This window comes from Lepisosteus oculatus, unplaced genomic scaffold (assembly GCF_040954835.1).
Source record: "Lepisosteus oculatus isolate fLepOcu1 unplaced genomic scaffold, fLepOcu1.hap2 HAP2_SCAFFOLD_269, whole genome shotgun sequence".
Classification (NCBI taxonomy): Eukaryota; Metazoa; Chordata; class Actinopteri; order Semionotiformes; family Lepisosteidae; genus Lepisosteus; species Lepisosteus oculatus.
Window position 1 is genome coordinate 61,042 of NW_027167803.1, and position 16,228 is coordinate 77,269.

The 16,228-nt window shown below is 47.0% G+C and overlaps 7 non-coding genes across 7 annotated transcripts; 2 read left to right on the forward strand and 5 right to left on the reverse strand.

The window, feature by feature from the left end:
- Window positions 1–5,371: 5,371 nt before the first annotated feature.
- Window positions 5,372–5,445, reverse strand: trnam-cau (transfer RNA methionine (anticodon CAU)). Its single transcript has one exon. It is a non-coding gene; the product is annotated as a tRNA-Met (tRNA).
- Window positions 5,446–5,971: 526 nt separating this feature from the next.
- On the reverse strand, window positions 5,972–6,053 carry trnas-cga (transfer RNA serine (anticodon CGA)). The gene has a single exon. It is a non-coding gene; the product is annotated as a tRNA-Ser (tRNA).
- Window positions 6,054–10,303: 4,250 nt separating this feature from the next.
- On the reverse strand, window positions 10,304–10,467 carry LOC138227188 (U1 spliceosomal RNA). The gene has a single exon (XR_011184861.1). It is a non-coding gene; the product is annotated as a U1 spliceosomal RNA (small nuclear RNA).
- Window positions 10,468–12,222: 1,755 nt separating this feature from the next.
- On the forward strand, window positions 12,223–12,341 carry LOC138227202 (5S ribosomal RNA). The gene has a single exon (XR_011184874.1). It is a non-coding gene; the product is annotated as a 5S ribosomal RNA (ribosomal RNA).
- Window positions 12,342–12,977: 636 nt separating this feature from the next.
- On the reverse strand, window positions 12,978–13,141 carry LOC138227189 (U1 spliceosomal RNA). The gene has a single exon (XR_011184862.1). It is a non-coding gene; the product is annotated as a U1 spliceosomal RNA (small nuclear RNA).
- A 1,755-nt stretch (window positions 13,142–14,896) lies between these two features.
- Window positions 14,897–15,015, forward strand: LOC138227203 (5S ribosomal RNA). Its single transcript, XR_011184875.1, has one exon. It is a non-coding gene; the product is annotated as a 5S ribosomal RNA (ribosomal RNA).
- Window positions 15,016–15,651: 636 nt separating this feature from the next.
- On the reverse strand, window positions 15,652–15,815 carry LOC138227190 (U1 spliceosomal RNA). Its single transcript, XR_011184863.1, has one exon. It is a non-coding gene; the product is annotated as a U1 spliceosomal RNA (small nuclear RNA).
- Window positions 15,816–16,228: the final 413 nt, after the last annotated feature.

Consider the following 16,228-nt stretch of genomic DNA (forward strand, 5'->3'; position numbering starts at 1 on the left):
TAGTGCTTTTTCAGCCCTCAGCATGTGTCTGCGCTGGTGGTGCTGTGGGTTAGGTTCCTGACTCCTATGTCACATGGTCTGTGGTTGAATCTCATGGAACTATGACTTTAATTTTTAACAAACATTTCTTTGAAAAAATGAAACATTTCCCTTGGTCAGAGATTAAATAAAACCTCACTCGCATCAAAACAAATTTATATTTCTAAATATCACAACATGATCGAATTTACGTCTTTTTAATAACAATGAATAGTCACCTATGCGTTACAAAATAAACATTTATATTGATTTGAATCGCGTTTTGATTTAAATCGTAAACGCGTGTTTAAATATATGTGTTTAAAGGCGATATACTGTATAAAAGCGCTGATTCTTATGGAATGTGTTTGGCCGGGGATTCAAAAAATTTTTTTTTTAATCGCGTATCTAAGGAAAATTGCAGTATAACTTTGTTCATGCACAAACAGTGGCATGTTACATTATAATTTGGGTGTCTCCTCTTGCCAGAAAGCTCTAAATTGCATTTTGAGTGCGGTTTTTGACTTTTTCTAAATTGCAACCCATAAATAAAGCTGATACAGTTTAGACTTACTGTATTCTAAACTGTATTACAACATCACATTGGACAATGCAACGTAAATTGCAAAAATGCACTTGGAATCTGTCCAAGCCCTACTACGAAAATTATTTAAACTGCGACACTTATCATTCATCTTTAAATAAACTTTATTTTATATAGCGTTTTAAGCGAATAGGTAATTAGATTGCTCATAAACCTAATCGCTTTTTCTACATAAACACAGCGTGATTGCTCTCTGAAAATGTTTTTTTCTTTATATTTAGGCTCAGATTTCAACTATAGATCGTATTATTATAAACTTTCTTGGAAAAATGTCTTTTATGTAAACCATGTTTGCTATTAATTCATTTAGGGCTAAAATACGTTCATTGTCTTCCAATCGAGTCGAGTTGACATTGGAAGCTTGCCACGCCCGGACTGTTACACCAACGCATTAGCATGTTGAAGCGATTTCATTGAGGAGGCCATCTACTAGTTAACACTGTACTTCCTACTTTGAAAATACCTGTGAAATTGGTTTAATTCGTCACAGCCAGCACTCCGGCAGAGAGGGGGGTTGTACTCGTTAATGTCTGATGACATACAAGTGGAAAGATTACAGATTTTAATCGTCTTTTTTCTGAACCAGGGAAAATCTGATCATGTTTCTCTATAACAATAATAAAAAACTTTATTTTCAATTATTTTACATATCCCGCTTGCACATCGCATGACTTTAATAAATCTATTCTTTATTAATACTAAATAAATAATACTAAAAATACTACAGCAAAGAGGTCACTTGATTTTTGGAATAATTCCAAATAGCACAATGATCCACTGGCATCCCTGAAGTCTGTTTAGTGCATAATCTTCCAAATACAATCACTAAGCAATTATAAGAATTATACCATCCTATTTCTTTGTGATGTCCTGTAAAAACTAAACCTATTTTTATAAGGCTTTTACTCAAAAGATTTCCAAACACACAAAGCATTTGTGAAGTACTATAGTATTTCTAAAGGTTACTGGTACAACATCAATTATTAAAGCTTAACAATAAAGTTTAGATTGCTGACTATGGACTAACTTCATTAACTAACTGCAATGCAACAGTATACATTTTACAAGAATATCTGGTTGAATTCTTGCATTTGTAGCCAATTTAATGCGAGAGAAATAAGCCAATTTAATTATTTCACAAAAAATAATGTAATATAAAATGGATGTTTTTAACTTTATTGTAGTGTTTTAGAAACTAATATGTCTTCAAAAATGGTTGTTTTTCACTCCTAGGAATGAAAGCTGTTGTTATATAATGTTTATTTTCAAATTTTGAAAAATCAAAGGATTCTAGCTTTCTCCCCTTGCAGGCATCGGACACAGAGAACCTCATGGTTTTCCTAAAAATCATTTTATGTTCCCTGGTGTTCCAAACTTAGTTTTAATCAATTTTAATTTGTTATTATGTTAAAAACAGGGTAATAAATTTCTAATTGGACTATAAATAATGTCATATTGTCTGCTATAAAACTGATGTTTTCAACTCTATTGTAGAGATTCTAGAATCAACTAATAGAGAATTGAAATAAAAAAGGGCATAAGAAAACATTACCAACAATGACCACAAGATGGAGATATTGTCTAGACATTACCAACAACGACCACAAGATGGAGATATTGTCCAAAGAGGCAAGAAGGGCAAAGCTGCGATAAGGTAAAATCATTTTTTGAAAGAGATTGCTGTCAGAATGCACAACTGAATCCCAAACAGAATCTCTAGTCAAATATGATCATTTGTGAAACAGGCAAATGAGTCTCTCAGGTGCCCATTGCTCATTTTCAGACACATTTATGCAATACTTTCACCATGCGTTGAGCAATAGGGATTAAAGATACCAGAGGTAAGGTTTAAAAGTGATTCTGAGGTGCAACACATCAGCGATACAGCTAGGCATCTGAAATGCGGGGTCTAAATCTGCGATCCAGTGTGTTGAAGTATTTCACAACACTACCTGTAGCCCGTATGGAAATAAATACTAATTCTGATTATTGTCCTGGGCATGTACCAATAAATCACTGAGCATATATATATACAGTGCCTTGCGAAAGTATTCGGCCCCCTTGAACTTTTCAACCTTTTGCCACATTTCAGGCTTCAAACATAAAGATATAAATTTTTTATTTTATGTGAAGAATCACCAACAAGTGGGACACAATTGTGAAGTGGAACGAAATCTATTGGATTTTTGAAACTTTTTTAACTAATAAAAAAATGAAAAGTGGGGCGTGCAAAATTATTCGGCCCCCTTGCGTTAATACTTTGTAGAGCCACCTTTTGCTGCGATTACAGCTGCAAGTCGCTTGGGGTATGTCTCTATCAGTTTTGCACATCGAAAGACTGAAATTCTTGCCCATTCTTCCTTTGAAAACAGCTCGAGCTCAGTGAGGTTGGATGGAGAGCGTTTGTGAACAGCAGTTTTCAGCTCTTTCCACAGATTCTCGATTGGATTCAGGTCTGGACTTTGACTTGGCCATTCAAACACCTGGATACGTTTATTTGTGAACCATTCCTTTGTAGATTTTGCTGTATGTTTGGGATCATTGTCTTGTTGGAAGATAAATCTCCGTCCCAGTTTCAGGTCTTTTGCAGACTCCAACAGGTTTTCATCCAGAATGGTCCTGTATTTGGCTGCATCCATCTTCCCCTCAATTTTAACCATCTTCCCTGTCCCTGCTGAAGAAAAGCAGGCCCAAACCATGATGCTGCCACCACCATGTTTGACAGTGGGGATGGTGTGTTGACGGTGATGAGCTGTGTTGCTTTTACGCCAAACATATCGTTTTGCATTGTGGCCAAAAAGTTCGATTTTGGTTTCATCTGACCAGAGCACCTTCTTCCACATGTTTGGGGTGTCTCCCAGGTGGCTTGTGGCAAACTTTAGACGAGACTTTTTATGGATATCTTTGAGAAATGGCTTTCTTCTTGCCACTCTTCCATAAAGGCCAGATTTGTGCAGTGTAAGACTGATTGTTGTCCTATGGACAGACTCTCCCACCTCAGCTGTAGTTCTCTGCAGTTCATCCAGAGTGATCATGGGCCTCTTGGCTGCATCTCTGATCAGTCTTCTCCTTGTCTGAGCTGAAAGTTTAGAGGGACGGCCAGGTCTTGGTAGATTTGCAGTGGTCTGATACTCCTTCCATTTCAAGATGATCGCTTGCACAGTGCTCCTTGGGATGTTTGAAGCTTGGGAAATCTTTTTGTATCCAAATCCGGCTTTAAACTTCTCCACAACAGTATTACGGACCTGCCTGGTGTGTTCCTTGGTCTTCATGATGCTCTCTGCGCTTTCAACAGAACCTTGAGACTATCACAGAGCAGGTGCATTTATACGGAGACTTGATTACACACAGGTGGATTCTATTTATCACCATCAGTCATTTAGGACAACATTGGATCATTCAGAGATCCTCGCTGAACTTCTGGAGTGAGTTTGCTGCACTGAAAGTAAAGGGGCCGAATAATTTTGCACGCCCCACTTTTCATTTTTTTATTAGTTAAAAAAGTTTCAAAAATCCAATAGATTTCGTTCCACTTCACAATTGTGTCCCACTTGTTGGTGATTCTTCACATAAAATAAAAAATTTATATCTTTATGTTTGAAGCCTGAAATGTGGCAAAAGGTTGAAAAGTTCAAGGGGGCCGAATACTTTCGCAAGGCACTGTATATATCACTGTGTTGAAGCTAGAGACCTGTATGTAATATTATGGTGCTAAAATGTCATTTTCACATATATTAATGTAATAAATGATTGCTTATGCTTAATAAACAAATCTAATTAAAATAAAAACTTAAGTTTTGTATTTGTCTTGTACCATAGAACATGATTTTCTTTGTATTTCAAGCCCACAAAGTGTCCAAATGATGCACGACATGATATAAGGAAGATTATCACATGAAAAATCGGTATTATCTTTCTCATGAAAATGCATTCCTTTCATTACCTTTTAATTTTTAAAATGAACTCAAGTTGTGTATAATGTAATAATTTAAGTAGAATAGATTCTAATAATATAATGATCCAGTGTGTTGCACTACTTCACTGCTTCACTGTTCTATGCCGTCTGGAAATAAATCATCAGACTGCTTACTGCCCTGGGCTTGTACCAATAAATTACAGGAGCACATCTATATATCACTGCGTTGAAGCAGGAGACACACAATCACTGCAAACACATCCTAAATACAGTGTTCCAGCACCTTTGACCTCATCCAGAACGTATCATTCTTGAAAGGGATCGCTGTCTGAATGCACATCTGAATCCCAAACAGAATCTCTAGTAAAATACGATCATTTGTGAAACAGGCAAATGACTGTCTCAGGGGCCCATTCCTCATTCTCAAGACACATGTATGCAGTACGTACACCATGCATTGAGCAAAAGGGATTAAAGACACCACATGTAAGGTTAGAAGTCATTCTGACTATATTCTAAAATATTGGACTCATATTCTTATGATGGCAGACATGATGCTGCGTTTAAAACCGGGGTTAATGGACATTATATGACTGTCAATTCTGTTTTGTTTTGGAGACTCTTGGCTGCCTATATGGTACAGTGCAGCGTGAAGGAAACATTTTCCAAAACTGTGTCAGCTCAAAAGTTGTAAGAGAACCTCTCCAGCTGCTTTAACTCTCTTCATTTTTGTCATTTAATTGTCTGTCGGCACTATGTGGCAGCGTTGCATGACAACCCATCTCACCACGGAAAGGAACCTAACAGCTTTGGTAAGAGAGGAGAAAAGGACCTGGCCAGTAAGGGGCTCGAACCCACGACTTTGGCGTTATGAGCACCATGCTCTAACCAACTGAGCTAACCGGCCTCATGACAGTGGTCCTCTCTGTGCAGCGCCTTTTACTTCCATTGACAAATGATAGCGATTCGAAGAGAGATCCTTCAGACCAGCAAGCAAACCCACGGCTATTTCGGTTTTCTATCTAGGCAACGTTGGTGTCTGCAATAGCATACATGAAAGCGTGATGCAATTTCTGTGGCTACATTTGTTGCACGTCATGCACAGTAAGAGTGTTTCTAACACCAAATAAAAAGTCAACAATTAACGATCACGCCTTCTCCTCAGTTAACCCACTGAAACCCTTGCTGTTAACAGATCTTTACTGCGTGCTTTACGAGCACCTACATATCGTGTCGGTTCTTTCAGCTTTATTCATTAGGTTTTCAAAGGCATAAGTAGAGCACCAGAGGTGCGAACGCAAGATGTGTGGTCATCTGAAGAACTCATTTCCATGGCAGCAGGGCCAAGTGATTTAGCGTATTTATAGTACCAGGAAAGGAGAAGCAGCACTTCGCCTTTGCCGCGGAGGCACAAGGATACGTGTGGCAAACGCCATAGTCGGCAGGATTCAAACCTGCGCAGGGAGTTCTCAACGGATTTCGAGTCCATCGCCTTAACCACTCGGCCACAACTACAGCGAGCTCACCCCCGCCGCATTCCTCCTATAATCTAACACGGCAGGATGCGAGGTGGCTGCGGAAACGTTTTCAAAGTCGCTCTCCGTTAAAAAAAAATAAATACCTTTGACAAAATACGTGCCGGCAGACAGACATGCCTCAGAGGGTTTAAGGCTGGCTTCACGTTCAAATGATAAAGTCTCCCCGTCCGGATGTCAAAATGCAACTTTGGCAGACAGAAAAAACATCAACAAACCACAAATGTGGATAAGGATTTTACAAGCTGCACCACACTGCACTTTCCAAAGCATTTACATTCCTGTTAGACGCAGGAATTGCCTTTGATTTGCGCGCTTACGAACGCCATGAAAAACTAAACAAAACTAAAGCCCTCAGCTCCTGCACTTGATTATAATGCCGTTACGTGTCGAAGCAGGAATTTATGTCATCCTACCACTGCAACACGGGGAATAGAGGGAAATGAGCACACACTACGTACGTCTCAATCACTCCCTAGAGTCGTAAGGCGCATTGAAGGGTGCACCCCCATCATTTATCGTTGCGCCTCTGTGAAAGGAAAGCTCTTGAGCAGTCTTTGAAACAGCTCGGATTAAACACTTGATTGCTTCCATGTGTATCTGGAGCCCATTTCTTATTTTCACTTCACGCCGCCCAAAGCATTTCTAAAACATGAGATTCGCGTTTGGGAATGCGCCCTGCCCTACGAATAAAACAGGTCTACGGGTCTGAAACCTGCTCCACGGAAAACAGTTCTGTTGCGCTTTTGATCAAAGGGAGATTCGCTGTTCTTACTTTTTGATGACATAACACCCAAAGGGGCTTCTTTGGAGCTGGATTCAACCAGCATCCTAAAGTTTCTTGGCGGTATCCTTTACAGTCCTCTGTTCGGTCGACAAGGGACAGAAGGGGGCAGCTTTCCTCACACACACAGTGCAATGTACTGTAGTGTTCCCGTTCATTGAATTCGCAGTTCTGCATCAGACCTCTAACTCGTTTCCTTAGCTTGGATTTAAGCCATGAAGCAGGCTTCTAGTGTATAAACGTCTAGAGGAATCACAAACTATTTGAGAGGCCATCATCCCAGGGGGAACTGACAAAGTCTATCTCTAAACACCTAGCGCAATCTCTCGAGAGACTGTCAAAAATCGCTTTCTCCGTTTCCGTTGCAAGTAAGTGAAAACGCGGTCTCAAACCAGAGCCACTTGGCAGCAGCGGCACGTAAATACTGTTACTGTCACTGCTCGATACTGACGTTAGCCTACTATACCATGTTCAGCCACCGCTAGGAAATGTACGGCTCTAGTACTGGAGCAAACAACAGGAGGGCCAAAGGCACACGGGCACACATGTCAGACATGGAGAGTGACGAGAATGGGACTCAAACCCATGCGTGCAGAGTACAGTGGATTAGCAGTCCATTGCCTTAACCACTCGGCCACCTCATCTAGGAAACTGGGCTGTCCAGACATGGGTTGCCGCGCTCCAGATGATCTTTTTCTTTTTTTTTCCCTCGTACTCGAGGGTCATTTTCCTGTTCCACATGCGATTTCAACATTTTCCTTGGGAGATGTCAAGCCAGCAAGCCACTACTGTGGTTCAGTGGCCATTGTGGAGTTCAGTGGCCCTGTTGTACACAGAATGCACATTGAGCTCCTTGGACATGAAAAGTTCCAGATAAAAGCCATTTGTCATCCTTTCTCTTGGTGTCGATGTTGCTATTGTATGTAAAGGTGGCAACTTGCTCAGCGAACAGGCGGAGCACACACCGAATGCAGATGTGTCTGAGTGGTGTGTCCAAGTGGCTGCAAAACGACAGCACTCCCAGGGTGCCGTGGCTTAGTTGGTTAAAGTGCCTGTCTAGTAAACAGGAAATCCTGGGTCCGAATCCCAGCGGTGCCTTTTTTGTTCTGTGTTCTTGAACAGAACTGGTCATTATGGACAACCGCCTACAGCTAGACTTAATTAAATGCAAGTATTCATTTCCTGTCTTTAACGCGACTTGTTTTTCTTAAAATGGATGCAACTTGCAAAACATGAAATACAAACCTTGCTAATCAGCGCTAGCGGCTGGCAAAAAAAAAGAAGTCAGCAATGTTTTTTTTCTTTAACCTTAACCCTGCTAATAGAGAAGAGTTAAACGACCGAGTCTATGCAGCTTAAACGGTGCGCACGTCGGGTTCTTAGCTGAAAGGGTGGTAAATCACGCTCACCCCAGTCCTTAATCTTTTAAAAGGATACAAAATTGAACCTAGTCGCCACATCACATACATCCTGTTCAATAATAAAAAGGTAACATCTATCCTCGCTCCAGAGTAAATCTCACGTTGAGGGCATCTTTTTTTTCACTTTACCGTGAATCGAGCTCGGCTGCACAGAGGAGAGAGCAGAGCAATGAGGTCACGGGGACAGGGGAGTCACACGCTGGCGGTTTGAATACGCGGAAGATCACTGAGGGATCCACAGTATATGGACCCTCCGTGCGCCATCAGTCCGCACTCCGGACTCTGAATCCTGCCATCCGAGTTAAGATCTCGGCGGAACCTGAGGCGCAGTTCCTTCTTAAAACGTAATCTGGTGAGCATTTCTAGAATCGTACTTGTATAGATGCAGCCTTTAATGTGTTGCTAGGTTAAAATTGATGACTTCTTGTATTTCAGTAGGCAACTGCCCTCTTGATTTCAGATTTAATTTCTTTATTACAGGGGCGCTTTTATGAAGACAGAGTCATGTTCAGGTACTTTGCTTGATGGAGGAAGCTCATTTCGGACTCTGTGATCTGCTCACCTGGAAAGGTCTGCTGTACTACAACAAGAGAGAAGTAGAGTCTGGAAGAAGGGACAATTTTATGATTCTTTGGAAGGTAGGTTTTTTTTACTTTGAAATCGAAATGAATCAGAATATCAGTGCAAAAGACAAACTCTTGGTTTGGTTTAAAGAGATATGGTTTTAAAACAGACAAAATGTAGAAAACAGGTGTTTCTCACTTTTGGAAAAGAATGGACCGGGGGTAATAGTTTACTAGTTGCAGTGCTGAGCTCACCGGGTTGCAGTCCCGCAATGGATAACGCGTTTGACTATGGATCAGGAGATTGTAAGTTTGACTCCTGCCTGGCTCGGGTCGTTTTTAAACGCATCGGGCTACTCCCCTAAGTAGTCTGTGCTACTTACTGCATTGTAATCGTACTCAGTAAGAGATTTCCTTCATGTAAATGAACTGCACCTGACAGCTTTAGAAAATCACCTGGGCTCAGTACGGTGCTGAGAGCTCAGCGTTGCTGTTGTTCTAATTAGCACGCACTGCATCGGCTATGAACCCGAACTTTTCAATTATTCCGATCATTAAGTCAACACGTAGTCCACATGAAAGGTAGAAATATTCTCTTGTCTGTCTCTTGTTTGTATAGAACTGAATGTCCCTGACAATGTACTGTTAGTTTTAATTGAAGAACGGCATTTGTGTTCAAATATATCAGACAAGTTTACGTAACTGCTCATGCGACACTCAGTTGTAATTAGTCAAGAAATAAAGTCGAACAACAGCTGCGGGTTTGATTCTGAACGTATCAGATTGCAGCGCCTTTTACTTCAATTGACAAATGATAGAGATTCGAAGAGAGATCCTTCAGACCAGCAAGCAAACCCACGGCTATTTCGGTTTTCTATCTAGGCAACGTTGGTGTCTGCAATAGCATACATGAAAGCGTGATGCAATTTCTGTGGCTACATTTGTTGCACGTCATGCACAGTAAGAGTGTTTCTAACACCAAATAAAAAGTCAACAATTAGCGATCACGCCTTCTCCTCAGTTAACCCACTGAAACCCTTGCTGTTAACAGTTCTTTACTGCGTGCTTTACGAGCACCTACATATCGTGTCGGTTCTTTCAGCTTTATTCATTAGGTTTTCAAAGGCATAAGTAGAGCACCAGAGGTGCGAACGCAGAATGTATGGTAATCTGAAGAACTGCTTTCCATGGCAGCGGGTCCAAGCGATTTAGCGTTTTTATAGTACCGGGAAAGGAGAAGCCTGCAGTCGCCGTTGCGCATTTGCAGCATGTCCCGGGATGCATTTCGGCCTCATTTGCATAACTCCAGACCGGCAGATCGCCACGCAAGCTCTCCGGACCCCTAACTAAAAGCCAGCGAGGACCAGCAGCGGCGTCCACTCCTGTCGAACCGGGATCCTTCCGCAGCCACGCAGCTCGTGGTGTCCTAACCCTCCCGTATCTGATTTTGGACCAAGCACATCAGGGGAGAGCGCGAACGCAGTCCCCCACTACCAGAAATTATGCAGTCGAGATTCCCACATTTGGGGAATTCGCAGGGGTCAGCACAGCCGGAGTGCAATGGCCAAGCCTCGCCCTGGGTGAACCTCCTTCTTGATCAAGGTATCTCCCCTGCCAGGTAAGTATGAGTTAAACAGGCCCCTGCAAGCGGCCCGCACCCACAGCACAAATCGCGCAGCCTAGGCCACCTCCTCCTGCTGGGCCCACTCTTTCACACACTCACACGCCACACTAACACTCAAAAGTGTGGGCAAAACGAGAAAACGAGCGCGCCGTTTCCTACACATCTGCAGTCGCCGTTGCGCATTCGCAGCATGTCCCGGGATGCAATTCGGCCTCATTTGCATAACTCCAGACCGGCAGATCGCCACGCAAGCTCGCGACGTGCGCCTGCCACACACCGAACAAAACCTTTTCAGCAATTTCCAAAAAACGGGCCTGCTCGCCTGCCCACAAGGCTCCGTCTCTTACCTGCTCTCCAGAGCCTGCTGCCTTCTGTGCTTTTCTCTCGGCACCGCTGCAGCGCACACAACTCCTGCAGCGGGAGGGGGGGAGAAAGTTCCCGCGCTCCGCCGCAGGGAAGGCTCGCTCCGTGCGCACACGTCCTTTCGATGCCAGTCCAACAAGTGCTCCGCATTAGCTGCGTCGGGGCTCCGGCGTGTCGCACCTCACCTCACCTCGCCCTGCCCCCTCCTTGAATGTCTGCCGCTGGGCATGCCCCGCTCTCCTCCGCCTTATCTTATCGCGTGTGAGCACCGACAATGGCCACAATGCCGGGGAATGGCACCTGTAAAGTGTTAATTGGGGCACAGGAACAGCCCGTCTCGTCTCGGGGGGGCCGGCTTCAGAGACAATACAGCAAACACAGCGGGGCGGGGGAAGAAGACGACACCACACATGCGGGTACATTCAGCTCCGGCGGGAACGAGACATTTGTTGGTCTTTTCAAGTGCCGAGAGCCGAGCAATCCTTCACTTGTATCGTTTCTCCCCGGTGACTAGATCTGGCCCTGCGACTCTCGACTGGGCTCACCCCCGGGGCAGCCCAGCAGGTGTGAGCCTGGCCGGCACCGGATGGGAGATTCCACCCCGGAAAAGCTCCGGTTGCTGCTGCTCCTGCAAGAGGTGTGACTGGGACCAGTAGGGAGCGCTCACCCTGCGGGCTGTGTGGCTCTCTGACGCCCCAGCCTCCTGATGGCGACACTCTGCTGCACAAACAGAGGTCAAACCGAGGTCCCGACCCTCCTTGGCCATTAGGAAACCCCAGGGCGTCTCTCAAAAAGAGACGCCGGGGGTGTCCCTCTGGTGTTAGTGCTCCCCTTTACCCATCAGTCGGGGTCTCCTCCTAATCCCCGTCTCACCTGTAACAATCAATGACGAGGCCCCCCTGTCCGTGAGATTTAGTACTCGCGCAAGAGACCGGGGGCAGAGCGCGAACGCGGTCCCCCGCCCCCCACAAAGTGCGCGCTCTGGGTCCTGCAACACAGTGGAAGGGCAGCGAGAAGGAGCCTCTTGCTCTGACGCCGCAAGGCCACAAGAGGGCGGAGGCGCCGTGCGCCCGGCCGACGTGTTGGACCGGTGCGCTTTACGTGCTGAAATAAACACGCGAAAGCCCCGAAATGTTTCCAGAGTGCTGTGCACTGGAGGATTTTGTCTGGTGAAGACTTGCCTGGTGCTCCTCCGTGCAGATTGTTTGTCCTCCTCCAGTGCGGGACGAGCCAACACAAGGGAGCGCATTCGCCAACATCCAGGCACGCAATGCGATTTGGAAAGCAGCTCCTTTCCAAAGAGTTGCACACGAACGATCCTTCAGTCCCGCTCGGGGGGCACGGAACCCCCTCCACACACAGCTTCAAGTAGCGAGTCAGGCGCCGGGGCTTTCGCTTACGGCCACACCACCCTGAACACGCCCGATCTCGTCTGATCTCGGAAACTAAGCAGCGTCGGGCCTGGTTAGTACTTGGATGGGAGACTGCCTGGGAATACCAGGTGCTGTAAGCTTTTGCTCTCCCGGCCAGCAGGGGTTGCCGTTGGTGCCGTAGGCTTTGGGAGGAAAACCTGCAGGATGGAAAGGTGATCTATAGCCTCATCTCTAGAGATGTTTTGTTGCTGTGGCATGTGTGTGACCCATATTCAAAAAAAAAAACCCGTCTGTAAAACGAATATCGAAGCTGCCTCTAAATCTGCAAATGAAGATGAGTCGATAAACCACTCATTTTTCGTATAACTAGACATATATTCATTTGTTACCGATTTCATTCATTGAGCACGGATACAATAGAGGTACAGCCATTCACTGTTTTACATGTCTGCACTGGTACAGAACCGAGCAATCAGAAAACGGGTGAAACTGTCTTTAGACTCAGCATACAGTACCGAGGCCCCCCATTACCAAATAAAGGCTAACCTCGATAATCAGCCTAAAGAACGCAGACTACAGCAAAACGACTGACTTTGAAAAGGGAATGAACGTCCGGAAGGAGTAGTGGAACTAGCTTGAGATGCTTCTCCGGACCCCTAACTAAAAGCCAGCGAGAACCAGCAGCGGCGTCCACTCCTGTCGAACCGGGATCCTTACGCAGCCACGCAGCTCGTGGTGTCCTAACCCTCCCGTATCTGATTTTGAACCAAGCACATCAGGGGAGAGCGCGAACCCAGTCCCCCACTACCAGAAATTATGCAGTCGAGATTCCCACATTTGGGGAATTCGCAGGGGTCAGCACAGCCGGAGTGCAATGGCCGAGCCTCGCCCTGGGTGAACCTCCTTCTTGATCAAGGTATCTCCCCTGCCAGGTAAGTATGAGTTAAACAGGCCCCTGCAAGCGGCCCGCACCCACAGCACAAATCGCGCAGCCTAGGCCACCTCCTCCTGCTGGGCCCACTCTTTCACACACTCACACGCCACACTAACACTCAAAAGTGTGGGCAAAACGAGAAAACGAGCGCGCCGTTTCCTACACATCTGCAGTCGCCGTTGCGCATTCGCAGCATGTCCCGGGATGCAATTCGGCCTCATTTGCATAACTCCAGACCGGCAGATCGCCACGCAAGCTCGCGACGTGCACCTGCCACACACCGAACAAACCTTTTCAGCAATTTCCAAAAAACGGGCCTGCTCGCCTGCCCACAAGGCTCCGTCTCTTACCTGCTCTCCAGAGCCTGCTGCCTTCTGTGCTTTTCTCTCGGCACCGCTGCAGTGCACACAACTCCTGCAGCGGGAGGGGGGGAGAAAGTTCCCGCGCTCCGCCGCAGGGAAGGCTCGCTCCGTGCGCACACGTCCTTTCGATGCCAGTCCAACAAGTGCTCCGCATTAGCTGCGTCGGGGCTCCGGCGTGTCGCACCTCACCTCACCTCGCACTGCCCCCTCCTTGAATGTCTGCCGCTGGGCATGCCCCGCTCTCCTCCGCCTTATCTTATCGCGTGTGAGCACCGACAATGGCCACAATGCCGGGGAATGGCACCTGTAAAGTGTTAATTGGGGCACAGGAACAGCCCGTCTCGTCTCGGGGGGGCCGGCTTCAGAGACAATACAGCAAACACAGCGGGGCGGGGGAAGAAGACGACACCACACATGCGGGTACATTCAGCTCCGGCGGGAACGAGACATTTGTCGGTCTTTTCAAGTGCCGAGAGCCGAGCAATCCTTCACTTGTATCGTTTCTCCCCGGTGACTAGATCTGGCCCTGCGACTCTCGACTGGGCTCACCCCCGGGGCAGCCCAGCAGGTGTGAGCCTGGCCGGCACCCGGATGGGAGATTCCACCCCGGAAAAGCTCCGGTTGCTGCTGCTCCTGCAAGAGGTGTGACTGGGACCAGTAGGGAGCGCTCACCCTGCAGGCTGTGTGGCTCTCTTACGCCCCAGCCTCCTGATGGCGACACTCTGCTGCACAAACAGAGGTCAAACCGAGGTCCCGACCCTCCTTGGCCATTAGGAAACCCCAGGGCGTCTCTCAAAAAGAGACGCCGGGGGTGTCCCTCTGGTGTTAGTGCTCCCCTTTACCCATCAGTCGGGGTCTCCTCCTAATCCCCGTCTCACCTGTAACAATCAATGACGAGGCCCCCCTGTCCGTGAGATTTAGTACTCGCGCAAGAGACCGGGGGCAGAGCGCGAACGTGGTCCCCCGCCCCCCACAAAGTGCGCGCTCCGGGTCCTGCAACACAGCGGAAGGGCAGCGAGAAGGAGCCTCTTGCTCTGACGCCGCAAGGCCACAAGAGGGCGGAGGCGCCGTGCGCCCGGCCGACGTGTTGGACCGGTGCGCTTTACGTGCTGAAATAAACACGCGAAAGCCCCGAAATGTTTCCAGAGTGCTGTGCACTGGAGGTTTTTGTCTGGTGAAGACTTGCCTGGTGCTCCTCCGTGCAGATTGTTTGTCCTCCTCCAGTGCGGGACGAGCCAACACAAGGGAGCGCATTCGCCAACATCCAGGCACGCAATGCGATTTGGAAAGCAGCTCCTTTCCAAAGAGTTGCACACGAACGATCCTTCAGTCCCGCTCGGGGGGCACGGAACCCCCGCCACACACAGCTTCAAGTAGCGAGTCAGGCGCCAGGGCTTTCGCTTACGGCCACACCACCCTGAACATGCCCGATCTCGTCTGATCTCGGAAGCTAAGCAGCGTCAGGCCTGGTTAGTACTTGGATGGGAGACTGCCTGGGAATACCAGGTGCTGTAAGCTTTTGCTCTCCCGGCCAGCAGGGGTCGCCGTTGGTGCCGTAGGCTTTGGGAGGAAAACCTGCAGGATGGAAAGGTGATCTATAGCCTCATCTCTAGAGATGTTTTGTTGCTGTGGCATGTGTGTGACCCATATTCAAAAAAAAAAACCCGTCTGTAAAACGAATATCGAAGCTGCCTCTAAATCTGCAAATGAAGATGAGTCGATAAACCACTCGTTTTTCGTATAACTAGACATATATTCATTTGTTACCGATTTCATTCATTGAGCACGGATACAATAGAGGTACAGCCATTCACTGTTTGACATGTCTGCACTGGTACAGAACCGAGCAATCAGAAAACGGGTGAAACTGTCTTAAGACTCAGCATACAGTACCGAGGCCCCCCATGACCAAATAAAGGCTAACCTCGATAATCAGCCTAAAGAACGCAGACTACAGCAAAACGACTGACTTTGAAAAGGGAATGAACGTCCGGAAGGAGTAGTGGAACTAGCTTGAGATGCTTCTCCGGACCCCTAACTAAAAGCCAGCGAGAACCAGCAGCGGCGTCCACTCCTGTCGAACCGGGATCCTTACGCAGCCACGCAGCTCGTGGTGTCCTAACCCTCCCGTATCTGATTTTGGACCAAGCACATCAGGGGAGAGCGCGAACGCAGTCCCCCACTTCTAGAAATTATGCAGTCGAGATTCCCACATTTGGGGAATTCGCAGGGGTCAACACAGCCGGAGTGCAATGGCCGAGCCTCGCCCTGGGTGAACCTCCTTCTTGATCAAGGTATCTCCCCTGCCAGGTAAGTATGAGTTAAACAGGCCCCTGCAAGCGGCCCGCACCCACAGCACAAATCGCGCAGCCTAGGCCACCTCCTCGCCCCGCACGCCACCGCCTCCTGCTGGGCCCACTCTTTCACACACTCACACGCCACACTAACACTCAAAAGTGTGGGCAAAACGAGAAAACGAGCGCGCCGTTTCCTACACATCTGCAGTCGCCGTTGCGCATTCGCAGCATGTCCCGGGATGCAATTTGGCCTCATTTGCATAACTCCAGACCGGCAGATCGCCACGCAAGCTCGCGACGTGCGCCTGCCACACACCGAACAAACCTTTTCAGCAATTTCCAAAAAACGGGCCTGCTCGCCTGCCCACAAGGCTCCGTCTCTTACCTGCTCTCCAGAGCCTGCTGCCTTCTGTGCTTTTCTCTCGGCACCGCTG